This window comes from Vigna angularis, chromosome 2 (genome assembly GCF_016808095.1).
Source record: "Vigna angularis cultivar LongXiaoDou No.4 chromosome 2, ASM1680809v1, whole genome shotgun sequence".
NCBI lineage: Eukaryota > Viridiplantae > Streptophyta > Magnoliopsida > Fabales > Fabaceae > Vigna > Vigna angularis.
The window spans coordinates 24,082,209-24,101,295 of NC_068971.1; the positions used below are offsets into that span (position 1 = coordinate 24,082,209).

Below are 19,087 nucleotides of genomic sequence, written 5' to 3' on the forward strand. Positions count from 1 at the left end.
TAGAGGGTGCTCACTGTCTGGGTCATTCGCTGTGCGAATGACCAGAGGGTGTTGCTCTCTGTTTGTGGATTCGCCTAGCGAATCCGGTCGCTATGCGACTGGTGGTGGTCTGGAAGCACTGCCAATTTAATTCGAAAGGCGAATGGGGTGCATAGCGAGAGTTTTAGGGGGGTTGGTCTCTATCTAGGCTCTCGCATAACAACCTGGGTGCGTTATGCGAGAGGTGTGAATATTGGTGCCAGTTGCGAGTTAATTCACATAGCAAATTAAGTGGGTGCACTATGCGAGGGACATGAGGTACAACACCTCAGCGAGTTAATTCGCCTTGCGAGTGAGGGTGCGATGTGCGAACCCTTTGAGTCTAGTCTTCTCTTTTGCTCTCTTTTTGGTTGAATCAAGTGTGTGGAATGTTTGGAATGCATAATATGATGTGGTAATGTAATTATATTGGAAGTATGTGGTTTTAAAAGTATGGTTGATGGACATAATTCCGTGGATCTCAAAGGGAGGTTACATGGTGGTGCCCTATATCATTGAACGTAATTCCATGATCTTCAAGGAGAAGATTAATGGTGGTGCCCTTAGTGTTTAGAATGATTGCATGGTAGCTCAGTCTTGGGGGTTATAGTGAAACTACAATGGTCAATCATTCTCAAGTAGAGAGGATTGAATCATGTCATTAGTAGTAGCAGGAGGTCCTAGTCTTGGGTGCTTCCAGTATGGCCCAAGGTGAGTGATAACGGACTAACCTCGTGAGTGTGGTAGGGTGAAACCCATTAGCAATGGCTTTGCAAAGCAGTAGAGGCCACCACGAGTGCATGACCCGCCATAGCTCGACAAACATTCTAAGTCTGGACGAGTCAAGTTTAAGTGCAACAAGTCATGTTTGTGTAGTGTACTATATTTGTCCTTACTTGCATGTTACATGTGATTGTTATAACATGATCATTGTATATCTAGCTCACCCTTGCTTCTGTGTTTGTGTTTTGCTTGGGTATGCTTTTCTTTTGCAATGATCATCCACTTGGATGTGAGCAGAGGTGGATGATGTGCCTCTAGAGCAGGCTCTGGAGGAAGACGACGTTGTTGCTTAGTTTAGTTAGGACTTAGTCGTCCTTATTATTTTGAAATACTATATTATGTTTAAGTTTTAAATTATGACTCAATTCGAGATGACTGTAAGCTTAACAACTTTATTTACAATCTACTCTAACGGTTCTTTTTTATTAAAATGTGGACTTACTATATTATATGCTTCTTACATTCTAACTGCCAGCTTTATTCCTTTCTTAAAAATATTTATGTTTTCCTATAAATTTACTATTATTTTTTAACTAAAAATAATTTACATTGGTGCAGCAAAAAGTTTTAACATTGATTTTTCGTCAAAATTATATTTCAATTTTCCAACCAAAACATATTTAAACAAGATAAAAAAAATAGAAGAAAAAGAAACTTTTGGTTTCCATTCTTAGCTAAAGCATATGCTTCTAGACTAAACTTTAGTTGTCTTCACAACCAAGCCAAAAGTAATTAGAAAAGGTTGAAAATACAAAAAATAAAACTTCAAGCGAAGAATCACTTTAAGAAAATTTTGAGTTACCTACATATAATTATGTACATATTTGGATCTGTATAGGTAAAGTAGGTATAGATAAATTTTATCTATGAATACGTAAAGTTGAATTACATACGGATTTTTCATAAGTAATGCAAAAAATATTTTTCATTAATTTTCTTTATGTAAAATTCATATGTACAGTCACTACAAGAAATTGCTGGTTTACCGAAGGGTATTTACAGACGGCCTCCCGGCCTTCGGTAAAAGTAATTTACCGACGATCAGTTATAGTATTACCGAAGGTCTATGATCCCTCGGTATTGAATACAAAAATAGCGCAAAATACAGGCGGCTTTGTACCGAAGGTCCTTAGGCCCTCGGTAATAAACTGGTGATTTTAAAAACTGAGGGTCCTAGGCCGTCGGTATGTTTGAGGGTGAATTAAAACCAAAACTTCTGATTTCCCTCTCCCATTTCGAGCTCGTCGACGAAAGCCTATTTCCCTCTCCCTACGAATCATCTCCTCAGGCGCATTGTCTCTATCGTCACGGTTGTCCGTCGAGCTCATCCTTCATTCGGTCGTGTTAGTGAGGTGGCGTGACAGTGGTTGTCATTGACGGTTTGAGGACGGTTGGTGACTAAGGTGACTGGCGTGGAGTAGGAGGGTTGGTGACTGAGGTGTCATCTTCATTCGGTAGGCTTGGAGGTGTTGTTGAGGGATTCTCCGGGAAGGGTGTTGGTGGGCGGTGATTGGGGCATTTATTGCGGCTGCCGTGGAGTAGGGAGGGTGTTCCCGCTAGGATTGCCGTAAGGTTAGTGTTCTGTTCATTTGAATTTTAGGTTTGGGGCTTCCTCCTTAATTGATTTGTATTTGTTTTCGTGCTTCCAAATTCTTGCAATTCCTTGCAAGTCATTCTATATTGGATTGTGGTTGTGGCAGCAGGGGTGGTGCTTCGTGGATAGCGTGAGGAGGGCATTGCGGTGGTGACGTGTTGTGGACGTTGCTTTAACTAGTGGTGTAGTTGGGCTGGGTCTGCCATTGCAGAGGGTGCTGTGGAGCTTTTTATCAGGTTTGCTATCTTCCACCGCTGTAGTTAACTGCATTTAGAAGTTCCTCTTTTAGTTTGGATTGGTTTGTCTGGGCGTGATGGGTAGGAAAAGTGAACATCTTGAAAGTCAATGTCGCCTTTGATTCTGCTAGGCATCTTCCCTTCTGATTCATTACTTATTAGAGGCTTTGTTTGGATCACTTGGAAAACTTCTGAAAGTCCTCTACCGTGGCTTTTCAAGCTTCCCACACGTAACCCTACACACTACCTCACCTACATACATCCAACCAATTACCTCCAAAGTATTCTTCCGCATAAAACCAATTTCAATATTCTATTCTAATGCCAAAGTTGATTGCTTCTTCACATGGTATCTCACGGCTTTGGTCTTCCAGCAAGAATTCAATTGGAATAAGTTTCATTAAAAAAACTATGAAGTAATGGACATTAGAGCAACTAGTAATTCCAAATTAGATGTATGGTTCTTCGGTGCAGTAAAAAAAGAGCTCCACTTCCATGTACATCTTCTTATTCTCATCCAAAAGAATTTTCCCTTCTACTCTAAAGCAATTCCCGAGCACCCAACCAGCACCTATGCATGTGCTTCATTCTCCAAGCATATGAATAAGACTTCTTCTCTCCAAATTATCACCGTACACCTACCACATCTAATCACTTCTTCAATCTCAAACAAGAAAGACAATTATGTTTTCTTCCAGCCGTGAATCACCACTTCCACTACCTACTCCCATCTAATCAACAAGCTTTACATCCAAAGAAAGAAATAGAATAAACAAACGTGCTGCACCATGAGCTTCATAAATGATTAAAATACACTTCTTTCTCTCCCCAAAAACCGTGAACTAATAGGAACCATGCAATATTCAAGCAATATTCAAAGCCAAAACCCACTTCCTTTTCTTTTCCAAAACTGTGACACATACTTCAATTTAGTTTCCAGTTTCAATTTTTTTATTCATAACCGTATGAGCTAGGCTTCATGGCAATGCTTTTCAGAGTTTTAATGAATGATTTGCTCTCAATAACCACTCACTTTGCCACCGTTCAACACTTCATCATTTTAGCAAAACCGAACAACCAAACTTATCCCTCCCCTGCTCATTGCCCTCCAACCAAATTGTTTTTCTGCAGAGAACTCCATCCAAGAGCAGCATCCAGCATCTGTGTAACGTCCAGAACCTCCCAGCCACAAAAGCTTCCCAGTAACTTTCCAAAACGTTCCCCCAAAGAGTGTGTCCGTGAATGTGTGTACTAAGAGTAGTGTCCAGACTCCCAGTAGGCAGTCTTCCTCTTGTGTGTCTCTTCATTTTTAAAGGGAAAAACAACTAGCTATTGGCCATCTCTTCCGTTCAATCATGGCCCCCCCTCTCCATGTCTTCTGCCAAGCTTTTCAGTGAAGATAATATTCCCTTCAGTGGCTGCTCCCGCTTTTTATCCCAACATACGTTTTGCTGAATGCTTAGTTGTCCAAGGGCCGTGTGTGTTTTTTTTATCTTTGTTGTCGTGACTTCTCTGATGAAAGGGGTAAATCCTGAACTATCACTTGTTTACTTCAAACCTTGTGTGCACTACTTCTTCCAGCTGGAATGACTTGGGTCCATGAATGCATTTCTTTCTTCCAAATATTATGTTGTAAGTGGTGAATAGACCCCTTGGCCGTGAGCTTTGGAGTGGAAAAAGCAGATGGACGTAAAATTCCCCAAGGCATCAACTGAAACTAAATGCCAAAATGAAACCTTGAGTGGAGAATAATGCTGTGAGTAATGGCCCTTTTGATTTTGGTGTGTGTGCCAACGTGACTTGTCCATGGGCCATGCCATTATTTTCCAATCAATATTGAGACAACCGTGAACACTCCACATGATACCAAGTCCATCTTCCATTTTGCAGTTTGAACCGAGAGCCATTCAAGAGTGGTGAAGTGTTCCTTCCAGCCGTGATGGAGCTTGGGTGTTATTTTGGTTTTGTGAAGGCCGTAAGCTTCCTTGGACGTGGCTGCTGTGTGCTCTGCTGCCATGCATTTCCATGGTTTTGCCTTACTTCAGTAAAAGAAAACAAAGCTGGTGGCTCCCAATTTTAATTCCAACTTTGTTGATTGTTTGCTCCTTCATGGGCCCTAGGCCGTGTGCTTTTGGCTTCTTTTCAGAATTTATTTCTTTGCAATCAATTGAGGCAAAAGGAATAAAAGAGTGGCCACGTATGTGTTTTTTCCCTTTGGAAATTACCGAGGGCTTTTGGCCTTCGGTAATTACCGAAGGCTTTTGGCCCTCGGTAATTACCGAAGGCTTTTGGCCCTCGGTAATTACTGAAGGCTTATGGCTCTCGGTAATTACCGAAGGGCAAAAGCCCTCGGTAATTGTTAGCGACAAGAGATTTACCGAAGGATTTTTGGCCGTCGATAAGCCTTCGGTAAACACCCTTTATCGACGGCTTATGGCATTTTCCGAGGGCTTCTGGCCTTCGGTAATGCCCTACTTTTTTGTAGTGAGTTGGCACATCTGAATGAGAACTTTTGCGAATGATATTATCTGTAGGTAATAGTACAGGATCTGTAAGTAAGTAAAAAAAAAAATTTCCTACTAATTTTATATATAGATTTGAGAAATAATTAAATATTAAAAATTAAAACTAAAGTTTAGCATTGCTTACTCTCTTAAAAATGTTCACAGTTTTGTTCACTAACTCAAAAAGGAAAAAAAGGCTTACTCTAGAAAAGAAAAACGTCACTCTCTCGGAGAACCTCACATCTTAGAGAAGAAAAAGGTCATAAATCTCATGTCTTCGTTTTTCTCGCACTCATATCCAACCTAATCTTCGATGATTCTTAATTGCGTAGACCACACAAATAACCTCCATTCCAACGACAAAATCAAAACCATATCCTCCACCGTGCCGCCTCCTCTACATAGAGAACCACCTTTACTCAAGCTTGGTGCATGTTTCTTGACTTTTAGAGCTCTCATCCTGTGGCCACGGAGGTGTAGGTTTCTTGACTTTTGGAGCTCTCATCATGTGACCACGGAGGTGTAGGTTTCTTGACTTTTGGAGTTCTCATCTTGTGACCACAAAATTGAAGCAAGGTGAAAAGAGAACGAACAAGTAAGACAACGGTGAAAATGAAGCAAGGTAAGGAAGAATGGAGAGGACTATAGTGATGGTGAAAATGACACCTTACAAGTGTAGCGACAACAGAGATAGGTAGAGATGCTCACGTATGTAATGACAATGGAGAAATTGTAGTGGTGTTCACATCTCATAGTTGCAGAGCAAAAGAAAGGAACTCTCAATGGCATAATGAGACAAATATCTTTACTAGAATTCTAAATATCTGAAAAATTAACTCTAGCAAAGGAATAAACTTCAGTTCTTGAAAAATCGAAGCTTATTATGTGACCAGAGATAAAATTCAAAAATAACAATGGTATTTTTAAAATTTTGAAATGACTTTAGGCTTCAGTTCTTCTGCAAATATTTTCAAAAATGTAATTTATGACATTTTTGCAATTATTTGTGAAACTATAGGTTTTAATTTTTTAAAGAATCACAACCTATATTAGTATATGCTCAAGCTATTTTAGAATCAAAATCTATAGTTGTGCAAAAAATTTCAAAAATGTTACCATGTTTTGAAAGACTTCGTTTTTCTTGAAATCAAAGCTTATTAGACAATTTCGAACGCATTTTTTTGCACTAGTGTTGCAAACATAAATAAATAAATGAATGAATAATATTAAACTATATTTTTATATAATTATAATTTATTATTGATATTACAAGCTTACCAAAGAGTTGATGTGTCACCAAGTATTTGTGTCCAGAGGGAAATGAGACTAAAGCTCATGACTTATTTGTAAACAATAAACTCATCTTACATGAATGCAATTTCATGGAACAAAGTTCAATGAATAACAATGAAATTGTTATTAACTAAAGTATACTAATTAATTTGAATAAATGCTATATCTCACTCATGTAACATGATGAATTATAAATTGTGAATATGTACATTATTATGCTTGTTCTTTTAAAATAAACTTAATAAATTGTGAATCTCACGTCATCATGGAAGGATTTACTTAGTGAGTATGATAGTGAGCCATCATCGTGAGATATAAATAAATATCTAAGTGATAATTGTGAAACAAGATACATGAACAAAGTCATAACATAAATTACTTATTAAAAGTTATATAGGAATGTTTTTAGTTTTTTGTTTCATATTATTTTTTAAAATATTTGTATTACGTATAAATATAAAATCTTAAAGTTTTAAACCCTTGGATCGTCCTCGAATTTGTTGGGAAATCTCAAGTGAATCTTCGATTTTTCAACTGTCTCAATTGGGTCTATATATTTGTAAAATTGAGCCAATTTTATCCAAATATTTGAAAAATTGAGCCAATTAAGTCTTGTTCATTAAATTTTCACAGACGGCGTTAACAGATGCTGAGTTGTATTTTTTCTTTACATAGCGTGACATTGTGTATTAAATTGAATGGATGATGGGTTGTACAATCAAAAATTTCACGTGGATGTGTAAAATTTTTATATTTATCCTTACCTAAACACAAATTCATTATCCTCAAAACCAAACCCCATCACCCTTTCCCTAGTGATTTCTGCAGAGTCAATCAAATTCATTCTCAATTCCTTTCAATACCAACACTGACCCAAACTCAATCTTCCATGATTTTGTGTCCTCCGTCGAGCGAGATACCAACTCACATTTTTCATGTGATCCCAAGACCATTATTCAACCTACATTGCACAAAAGAAATGACAAAAGTAGGAATCAACCAACAAAGGAGTTGAATGCTTAAAAAAAAACATAGAATAGAACCCGAAAACCCATCTTTAATCTTCATTCGTTTGTATTCACAAACACGGTCCGATTCAATACTCTCATCATTATAGTTCTGTTGTCCATGCCGACAAACTCTTTCTTTGTTAGGGCTTTCCCCAATAAGCAAATTGTGCATCACCTAAGTGTCGAAGTCTTAATTGTTGGTGACGGTGGTCTTGAACTCAAAGAAGAGGGAAAGGTTTTCCCTGATTGCGAGCGAATAGGAGGGAGTCAGCGTTGGTGATGTTAACGCGGTGACCGGCGACGAGCTTGGCGGCGACCGGTGGTGCTAGTGGCGCCTGGCTCACGGCTCGCGACGGCCGAGCTCACTCAAGAGGCGATTGATGGAGGAACGAGAGAGCTTCTCTCTCACGCGTGAAGAGAAGAAGGAGAAGGGAGAACCCGGTGCCATGGTCGGCGATGCCTCCGACGGTGAACAGTGGTGCTAGCGACACCACGACTTGCGGCGACTGGTTGGGTGGAGGCTGAGGCGGATGTGCATGAGCAGAGGAGATGAGCGCTTCTTGGGTTCCTCTAGTTCCCTTTCTATTCAAGTGGAGGATGCAGAGACCAATTCGTATGGTGGGAGAGGCAAAAAACCCTAATGGGTTTCAGATTGGTAGAATGCAACTGATTGTCAAATCCCTAATTTCCTTTCCTTAATCTTATTTTAGTAAAAATGTCCTAACCTGAACAATCTCTAAAGTAAATAATTACATTTGGTACCACGTCCAACACTCTTTATTTAAATAATAAATTTCATGTAATATAACACTTTTACATCAGCATATTATGTGTGTACCAGGTCAGCATCTTTTAACGTCGTTTGTGAAAACTTAACGGACAGGACTTAATTGACTCAATTTTTCAAAATATTTAGATAAAATTGGCTTAATTTTATAAATATATGGACCCACAGTTACAAATAAAAAATCCACTTAAAATTTTTCAATAAATATGAGAACGATTTGAAGATTTAAACCAATTTTGAAAGAGATGAAAAATATATAATTATTTGTTATTGGAGATTTCTCCATAAAAACACCACACTCTACATATTTTAACCCAAATTCTTTCTAATTTATTTTATTTATAACTTTTATCCTATCTTTGATTATAAAAATTATTTGACTTAACCAATCTTCAATAATCTGTATATTTCTTTTCTTTTCTAACATTTTTTTTTTATATTTTACGTTTTTTTTTTCTTTTCAAAGTTTAGATGCAATGTAAAAGCTTAAAGAGTACAATTTGGCTTATTTGAGAAACTATTTACCAGGATACAAATATGGAGTGGCAATTTCTATACTCTGAATAAGTCATCATTACATTGACTCAACAGTAACCAGGGGAAACAACACTGGTCACAGATATATAATAATTTTGTGCAGCTTTTTTCTGAGAAAACGAACAGTGTTATCAGTTCCAATACAACTTGCAAAAAAAGAAAATGGGTAGTGAATTAGCTTGAGCATAGAATTCATACTCAGATGCTGCATGCGGTATGCGGTATTACAAATGGATTTGACATTCTTCATTCATACTGAAAGTATATCACTAATATACATGACCAACTACTTGAAGTGTCTAATAACATATTAGTCAATTTCATCAAAGGGGTAAGAGATATTTTATAAGGTATGCATTTATATACATGTAACTTTCTCTTATTCGTGTGTGTGTGTATATATTTATATTTGTTTTTTTTTTCCAGTTAATAAATATAACAAAGAAAGCAGTACTATCAGCTTATTAAAGTCAATAATACCAAATAAAGTGGTCTAAGTCAGAAGCATAAAATAAAGCTAGTCTAAGTTGGCAGTACTCATACAACAAAACTTGCTCAGATATGATAGTAATAGAGTCAGTTTCATTCACTTGCATAGTCAGAGGCGATTATCCATAACATGGTCAAGAACGACTTAAGTTAATAATAAAGCATATGCAAACATAAAGCAGCTGGTTACAACTTCACCAATGGTTAGTTATAGGCGAAACAAGTATTTTATTTTCTGTTAATAAACTTTTTAGTTTGGAGACTTATATTCATACACGATCTAACAAATATGTGAAATGATCAAAGTCAACAAGACTTATTCAGTATTATTAATTTAAAATTATTAAAAAATATTTTAAAATATATTTATTGACTTAAATATTTATATATGATTAAATCTTGATAATTTAATTATGTTATAATATTACTTTATATTTACGTAATATTTTGATTAATCAGATAAGATAAGACAGTGATTGTTCTTTTAATAGTCATGTATAAAATAAATTGTTATTTTTATTAATATTAATATCATCTTAATATTATCTGTTTTTATCATATAAATCATAAAACTAGTATAAATATACATTGTATTAATTTTACCAAAAAATATACATACTCTCGCTTCTTTCTTTTATTCATGAAAATCTAATCTCTTTACTGGTTTAAACATCACATGATTTTTTACAAATAAATGTTTTATATTTTAATCTTCAAGAATATACATCTATATAAATCTTCTAATCCAGTTAAATTTTATCATCTAGATCCACGCTCCAAATCCCGTTAAAACAGTATATACGTATTCAAGAACATAAATACTTCGAATGAATGTAATATATAAAACCACCTTTTCAATGAAACTAACCGACAACATTATGAATAAAATAGATGTTGTAGTAATTTGCCAAAACTGAATAGGGTCTACAATCTTTGACTGTGTGCCAAAATCTGAAATTCGTCCATACCCTACTCTTGAAAGTATATATAGTTTTCACCTCAACACTGTGCTATACAGTTCGAAACCCTAACTAGCTAGCCTTGAAAAGAAGCTTCATCCATCTGCAACAGTTAAGTAATTGACTTTGCTGCAAGGGAAAAAGCTGTGGGTGAAAAGCCATAACCCAAATAGAACATCTAAATTGCGACCAAATCTGCATAAGTGCCAAATGCTACATGTCTGTGCGTGGATCTTCTCCTAGTTACTAGGGTACATAGGTGGGGATGGATTCATCTTTTAGGACCTTTAATCAATTGGTTATGGCTGTTTCCTAGTGTCCGTTAGTTTTTCAATAAATGAAGATTGCGAAAAGACATATTCCCTCTGCTCTCAAGTTTCCATATCAGTAAACAGGAAGAGACTGTGAAGCAGCTATAGGAATACAGCATGCTAATGTCTCACAGAATAGCACCAGACATACAACTTGAGACCTGTCTCTTACTTTTAAAAACTTGTTTTTCATAATCTATTAATCATAAATTATGATATCCTGTATATAACAAGGTCTTTCAACACTTCATATATGTTTAAAACTTAATATATATTTAAAGAGAGTAAAAATGATAAATTACAGATTATATGACGTAATAAAAAAGAAAAAGAAAAAAAAAGTATATAATAAGTGCAGATAAAATAAAAGTGTATTCTTTATGATGATTTCTTTTATGTAATCTTCTGATAAAAGATAATTGTCTTTTTTTTCCAATTTTTATGCACACATACTAATATATATATACTACACTCGAATTTGTTTGAAAAATAACATAAAAGCAGTTTAAAATAAAAAAATGTGTAAATTGTTTTTTAAATGTAAAAAATACTATTATTCATAAATAAAGTCATTTAAAAATAAATTAAAAACGAAAATAAAGAAAATCAGAGATAAGAAGAGGCTAGCCCACCTTACGATCTCCTTAAAACAGTAGAAAATATCTAAAAGGTACTTATGATGTATTTAATATTTAGTAAAAGGAAAATTTAGTATTTAAAGAGAAACAGCAAATAGTGTTTTTATGTATTTTTCTAAAGTTATAAGCATCACCACTCCCTCTATATCCAAAGAAACATAGTTAGGATAGAGTAAGGAGTTACATGTTATCTGGGATGTTTGATTAATTTATCTATCTTTATATTATTTTCATTCTATTTTTTGTTAAAGAATTATACATATAATTTTTTTTCAAGTGTCTTGTGAACTAATTATTTTAAATCATAACAAAAATAATCAAATTTTTAATGTGTATTTTCATATATAGAGAGAGCAGGGGGGGTTAACTTTGTAATCCTTCATTATAAAATTTTAATAAATATATATTTATGTGAAAACTCATACAATTAAAAAAATTATAAAATAAATACTCCTTTTCTTGTTGAAATATACATTGTTGTCATGTATGTCTAAATTTACACTATATTTTTAATAGGTTGAAGGGTGGACAAGTTATTCCTTTAATATGCTATATTGATTTTGTTAATATATTTTTTTATCGAAAGAAAGAGATATAAAAGCGTATCAGAAGTACTAAAGATAAAGATCCAATTTCAATTTCTGTCAAATAACATTAGTTCTTTAAGTATACAACATCCATGAAAAAATAAGATTGAATATAGATGCTCCTGATGCAAACTATTTTAGTTATTCAACCATTAATAAGATTGTGTTATTTTATAACTAGCTCTTTAAGAATACAACATCCATAAAAAAAATAAGATTGTGCTATTTATGGACTAGTTCTTTACCCACATCTATCTATATTGATTGTGATACAATAGTATATGTAGTAGTCAAATAGACTAAAATTAAGCAGAGATCAGTATGCCATCTTGCAATAAGCGTGTCTTAAAGACCTAAAAATAAAATAGTGTCTTCATGAAAAAAAAAAAAAACTAATGACAAGTATACACATACATACACTACTATCAAAACGAATTTAGAACTCCGTTATTTTAGACTTTTGATATCCATTCAAACTCAGACATTATTTTGGGAGATGTCATTTTAATGTTAATTTTAATGTTGGAGTTTAGCAATAGACATATCAATTAACGTTGGACATCACAGGAGCACACGTTCTCTTTGACTTGGCAAAATTTTCTGGAAGTGAAAAAGGTGAGAATTAAACGTTTGTTATGAAATTAACAAACGTCAATTTTGTTTTTTGTTTTAAATAATTTTTACGTTTTTATAATTTTTTCAAACCTAAAAATCAGAAAATCAGCACAATTTGTAGTATTTGATGTTTCTAGAACATATTTACAATTGTAAAAAATGAACTAGTGAAAACTAAAGTAATGAAAACTAAAATGTAAACTAACATATGTCTTCAACAAAAAAACAATCACAAGTAGAAAAACATCGTATAACGTCACGTGTTTTGTAAATAAATGCAATTATTAAACGTCGTTTAGAATTATAATTCGACGTAAGACGATATAAAACGTCGAATGCCTTAACGTTAGACGTCAAAAGGCCAGTGAATTCAATAAAAATTTGAGCGGGAGATTGAAAATTCATTCACTTTATCTTAGCGCACGAGACCCTCTTCTCTGCTCAAACTTTTCTCGAACGAAGTTTGACGACCATCACATGTAATCTTTGTTTCATTTGATACAAATGCATGTTAATTAACTACTTTAGGTATGATTTTCGTTTGTTTTCACCGATTATTTTCGTGTTCTTGTCCTTCATAGGCGCATTTTGTTTTCTCTCTCACTTGTGGCAACACTTTATCCGATGAACCCACCTTTTAAAGGTTAGTTTTCGTTTTCGTTTTGAAGAACTTATTTGTTAAACTTGTTTGTTTTTTTTTTTTGTTGAATTTGTTTGTTGTTGTTTGGTTGAACTTGTTTGTTGTTGTTGTTTGATTGAACTTGTTTTTTTGTTTGATTGAACTTGTTTGTTGTTTGTTATTGTTATTTGTTGTTGATCCTATATTACCGTTCATAGTTCTGCTTTTCAGGTTTCGTAGAGTTGTTAAAAAGGATTACAATTAATTAAAAAATAAAAAAATTGATTAACGTCGTATATGTTCAAAATTCGACGTCGTATATTGACAAAATTCGACGTTAAATTAACGTCGAATTTTTTAAATTCAATGTCAATTTAACGTCTCCCGATATGACGTTGTCTCGAATTCGACGTGAAAGGCCAAAAATATTCGACGTTGTACACTGTTTTTGTACTAGTGAATGGTTGTTATGGTGGGTATGTCCTAACTCCATCTCTTCAAAATATACGCTGCCCACTCTTGTCGTATCTTCTTTATTGTGGTCTCCATCATTGGTGATGGATTCTTGAAGTGCTAAAAACACAATACAAGTTTATTATGCACTAGTAAAAAAAGAGATATTACCGCGCCCGTTATACCTCGGTTCACCAGTAACCGAAGCATAAAATGGCGTGGTGGCATTTTTGAAATTTTCTTGATAGTATAGCCTCAAATGCTTCCGAACTGATGCCATACAGGGTATATGACGTCGGTTGTCTGCAGAACCCAGGCCAAAAACCACTGCAAGAAACTGACAAACCAGTCAGCTGTTTGATGAAAATCCCTGTGTAGGGCTTTTGGCCTCGGTTGTCTGTAGAACCGAGGCCAAAAAACCCTACAAGACTTTGACATTCCACATCTGCAGTCTATTGTCATAAAGGTGGTAGTCAAACGGTTAAGGATTTGTCTTTGGTTCTCAAGGGAATCAAAGCCATAGACCCCGTGCCAAAATTCTTACATTCCATGTTTGCAGCATACATTAAAAAATTGGCAGTTAGACCGTCAGGGATTTGGCCTCGGTTCTCTTGAAAACCGAGGCCATAGATCCTGATCTGAACAAAATTTAAATCTTTAAATAAAATTTAAATCTTAACAGAGGATTTAGGCTCGGTTGTGGTGGGAACCAAAGCAAAAAAGTTGAAAAAAATTTCAAAATTATCATTTCATATTTATTTTGAATTTTTTTAAAAGAGAATAGGCCTCAGTTTTAGTGGGAACCGAGGTAATAGCCTTTAGCAGGTTAAAAAAAGAAAACACGAAGGAATAGTGCTGTCGTCTTCGCGTAAAACAGTTTCAGCACATCTTCTCGAGAGTAGTGTGTCATTGCCTTCTTCTTCCATTTTCACTCATTTTTCACCGTTTAAATTTGGATTTTCTTGTTGCCATGGCCGTTGTCAACGTTTAGGAAGCTTTTTAAACGATCAAAATCGTTCCAAACGTCTTTTTTATTTGGTTTTTACGATTCTCTTCTTTAGAGGTAATTTTTTGTTGGTTTTTCTTGTTGCGTTTTGATGTTTGATTTTGTTTGTAAAACTAATATTTTTTTTTGTAGCACTACAAGAAAAAATTGAATTACATACAGCCAAAATCCGTATATAAGACTCAAAATCCGTATATAACACTTAGGTACATACGACTTATATACGGATAAAAATCCGTATATAAAACTGGCGTAGTTAAGTTATATACAGATATATCCGTATGTAATTTATATACGGATAAATCCGTATATAAGTTATATACGGATAAATCTGTATATAAGTTATATACGGATAAATCCGTATATAATATCCGTAGATAAGTTATATATGAATTTATCTATATATAATTTATCTGAAAAATTCATATGTAGGTTACATACGAAAAAATCCGTATATAACTTTATGACTTTATAAAAAAAATAAATAATCCCATTTCTACCACTACCAAAATAATGTATTTTAAGGGAGGTTTATTTTTGGCGGTTTTGAAAACCTCCAACAAGTTCAGGCAGTTTTTATAAAAACCACAGTTAAGTTATGAATTTTTTAAAAAAAAAATAAAAATTCGGCCCTTTGGGAAGGAAGAGCTGGAAAGAGCAAAATAATTGTTTTTTTCCCCTAATTTGGCCTTCCACGCGCACATTTTCTTCTTCCTAATTTCTCTAATCTCATATACACTTTGGCACGCCTCTTCCTCATGGTTCACCGCAAAGCTGCTGTTTGACACCGTTCTTTGTCGTTCACTACACTGGCCTGAGTTCTCATCGTCCGACTGAGTCGCGTCCATCGTTTGACTCTTCATTCATTGTCCGCCATTGTTGCATGAGCTTCGTCCGTCACAGTTAAGTTCTCTCCTTTTGCAATTCCTAATTATCTCGTCCTCTTAGCCTCATCTAAATTCTCTTTTCCATCGTCCTATACTCTTTCCAAAACCCTAGAAATTGGGAAACCTCATTCCATTCAAATTTAGTGGTTATAATATCATGTAAATCGTTATGGTTAAATTGATTGATTTTTGTGTTATATTGAGCATGTTGTGATGTATGGTCTTGGTTGGAATGCATATATGTTTTAGAGTTCTTGTTTTTCTTTCTATGTTAGGTATGTTAGGTACTGGGAACGTAAGCTCGTGTTGAATCGCGATTTCTATAATCCTGATTCAAGAGAAAGACATCAGGAAGTCCAGTTTTGAAAAACATTGATTTCAGAGCAGAGCCAACAGAGAGAGAATTAGAAGCGTGAAACAGAAATATAAGTTCAAGAAGTTTGATATTTTGGTACAAAATTTAGAAGCATACACGATTAAAGGTCATTTTTCAAAATGAATAGATTAAATACTATCTAGAAACAGAACAAGCATCTTCTTGTTATAATGCACAAAATAACTTAGATTCTTAAGGAATGCTTCCTTATCTTCATATTTGAATTCAATTACTTATTCCAGTGTGGACCTTACATAGAGATCTGTATCTTAGTAGTTTTTGTTTTATAGACCGGAGATTCACGTCTTGAGGTTCGTGAGCGTGTGTAATATATCAGAGATAAGCTTTTAGAGCTTCACGAGGTAAGTATTTGCTACTGTAATTTGCTACTGTAATTATTTGGATGGATGATTTTTATTCTTTTTCACACTTGCAGATCAATAAATAGTTTAACACTTGTACTGAAAAATTTGATTTAATTCCCGTTCAATCTGGAAAGTAGAAAAAATGTTAGCCATATTGTAAAAAAGATACAGAAGAGGAATGAATGTCATTGTCAAATGAAATAGGTTATTGTGGTTTTGATGTATTATAGCTTACTTCAGGCAGTATGTCTATTTCATGTGTATCTTGAAATGTATGTTTTACATCCTATTTGAAATTAAATATGATTTGATATTTTCTTTTTATTGGAATGCATATTGTTTTCCTATTTGATATTATGTATTATCATCAATTCCCACGTATCTCAGACGTTTGGGTTCTGGTGTCGTATTTTGTTCTGATCAAATATTAAAATGCATGCAGCTTCTTTTCTTTCTGGGGGAAAATTGACCAGACTTCTAAGCGCCACATGTCTAGGGAGAAGACAGATATAATTTTGAAAGTAGTTGTAAAGCATTTCTTAATTGAGAAAGAGGTCACTTCTACTTTGGTAATGGACTCCTTGCATAGTGGATTGAAGGCTCTTGAAGGCCAGACTAAAAACCAAAAAGCTAAAGTGAAATGGCTGGATGCTGAAGAAATACCAGCACCAATTGTTCATGTTGAGAAAGACATGTTTGTACTGGTGGATTATGTTTTACTGCTACTTGAAAGGGCTGCAATAGAACCATTGCCTCCTAAAGATGAAAAGTGCCCTCAAAACCGGACAAAGGTAAGATGTAGAATTATGTTTGTAATAGTCACTGTGGAATTTTGTGTTGATGCCTGATCTGATAACTGGTGACATGGTTGAGCACTGATCTCTATGAAATGTGATGGTATTGGGCTGAGGTTTTTAGAAGATGTAGTTGACAAATAAGAGCATAACAGAATATGTTTGAATGGGGTCTAGACTAGGGAGAAAAGAAAACTGAAACTCTGCTATTATATTCTGAATAGCATTATATTTAGGATTGATTTTCGCTCAAGTACTACTACTACATCAGCTGGTCATCTGAACTATTAACCTTTAGAGTTATTTGATTTATGCTTTTATGCTTCAATTTTTTTGCTTGTTTCTTATTTTGTGTGTATTTTATTCTGTCATTTTAGAATGATTACACGTGTTTTAGAATTGCTTTGAAAATTTATAATTGAATAATAACAATTTTGTAATATTTTTTTTTTCAAAAAATGTCTCATAGTAAACATATATTGGTAATCATCATGTATTCAATTACTTTAATTTAAAAATTTAATGAGATTTAATAATAAGGGCCCTGCTTGTTTAAACTTTAAAAAAGTGAGTTATTATGATTTTTTTTTTAATTTAGCTTGTAGACATGTGTTACACGTCTTGCATGAGTAACTTGGGAATTTTAAGGGCAGTGAAATATATGAATATGGCGCTTTTGGCTTTTCAGTTTTGGTTAAAGATATACTTGGATTTAGTTTCTATTATATCATATTTTAATATTTTTCAACCATCAATAGTTCTTAAATTCGTCTAATAATTTTTTTAAAATATTATTAACTAATTATTGTTTTATACTGTAGGTATTTGAAAAAGGAAGCATATCAAATGATGGATAAAATGAAAAATGATGGATAAAATGAAGAAGTAGCAAATGATGGATAAAATGAAGAAGTACCAAATGATGAAAATAATGAAGAAACTATAATTATTATTCATAACATGTTAATTTTAATTTTTAAGAAACATTAATTGTATTTCTAATGTTTACAATTTATATAATAATATTTTGGTTTATATTTAATGTTTACATTTAATTTTGGTGTCATATTATTTAATTTTGGTTTATTAATGATAATCAAGTAATTTGAATAATAAAAAAAATTAAATTATTTATATTTCCGGCGGTTTTGAAAAACCCTCAAAAGTACCGGCGGTTTTCATAAACCCTCACAAATTACCGGCGGTTTTGCTTAACCCCGGTTATTGCCGGCGGTTTTAGTGAAACCTCCACTACTACCGGCGGTTTTAGTAAAACCCCCACTATTACCGGCGGTTTCTCAAAACCCCCGCTAATTGCGGCGGTTTTTTAAAAAACCGCCGGTAATTACTTAACGACGCAGGTTTTCCCAACGGTTTTCGTAACCGCGGGTAACATATTTTCTGGGGGTTAAAACCGCCGGAAACGGAAAAAATAACCCCCGGTAAAAATCTAACTTTTTGTAGTGTACATCCAATAATTAGAAATTTTATATATTTGATAAATGTCAAATACAACTGCCAAATTAACAAAAAATAGTATCAAATTATCAAATAATAACTGATTGTCTTTGTCTTTTACATAGTAGTAAACTAAATTACTTATACAATTGGCTATCAGTGAAAAACTGTCCAGGAATTGCTCCACCAATGTTTGAAGCTCCACCAACTAGCCATTTATTATCAAAGTGGTGGCTCTAAACCCCAAACCGAGAATCTTCAACTCTTGTATTGATGAATAGTTTAATAGCTAGTGTTAAATCCAATGAAATGACCTAAAGATAATGAGAAACCAAGTTATAGAAAGAGTCATAATATTATAGTTACAACTGCAAGGTTTATAAGAAAAATAAAGATAATTTATCTTGTTATAAAAAATGTATAGTAAATTGTAATAAGAAATTAACTCCTAAAAGTGAACAATATAATAATTGAATATAAAAAGTAAAGTGTAATAATAAATTAACATGCTTCACCTCTTCATTAGAAATCTGCATTATAATGAAGAAAACAATATCATAAGTTTCCCAAATCTCACCTGCATAAATCAAATCTCATCTTTAATGTAATGGAATGAACTGATGGTCATAAATACTATTTGTCTAAAACTGACACATCACAAATTAAATTAAATGGTAGAAATTTAAAAACATAATCAATAATTTAGAGTAGAAAATTCGTAGAGCTTTATTATAAGCAGTGACCTTTGGATCTCAAAAAGTGAGGAAG

At 33.9% G+C, this 19,087-nt stretch overlaps 1 long non-coding RNA gene across 2 annotated transcripts; it reads left to right on the forward strand.

The window, feature by feature from the left end:
- The first annotated feature begins 15,116 nt into the window (after positions 1–15,116).
- Positions 15,117–17,195, forward strand: LOC128195488 (uncharacterized). 2 transcript variants are annotated; one of them, XR_008247097.1, is made up of 3 exons: positions 15,117–15,341; positions 15,993–16,064; positions 16,510–17,195. It is a non-coding gene; the product is annotated as an uncharacterized LOC128195488 (long non-coding RNA). The 2 variants fall into 2 exon arrangements; XR_008247098.1 differs by having other exon boundaries at positions 15,303–15,341; positions 15,611–16,064.
- The last annotated feature ends 1,892 nt before the right edge of the window (positions 17,196–19,087 follow it).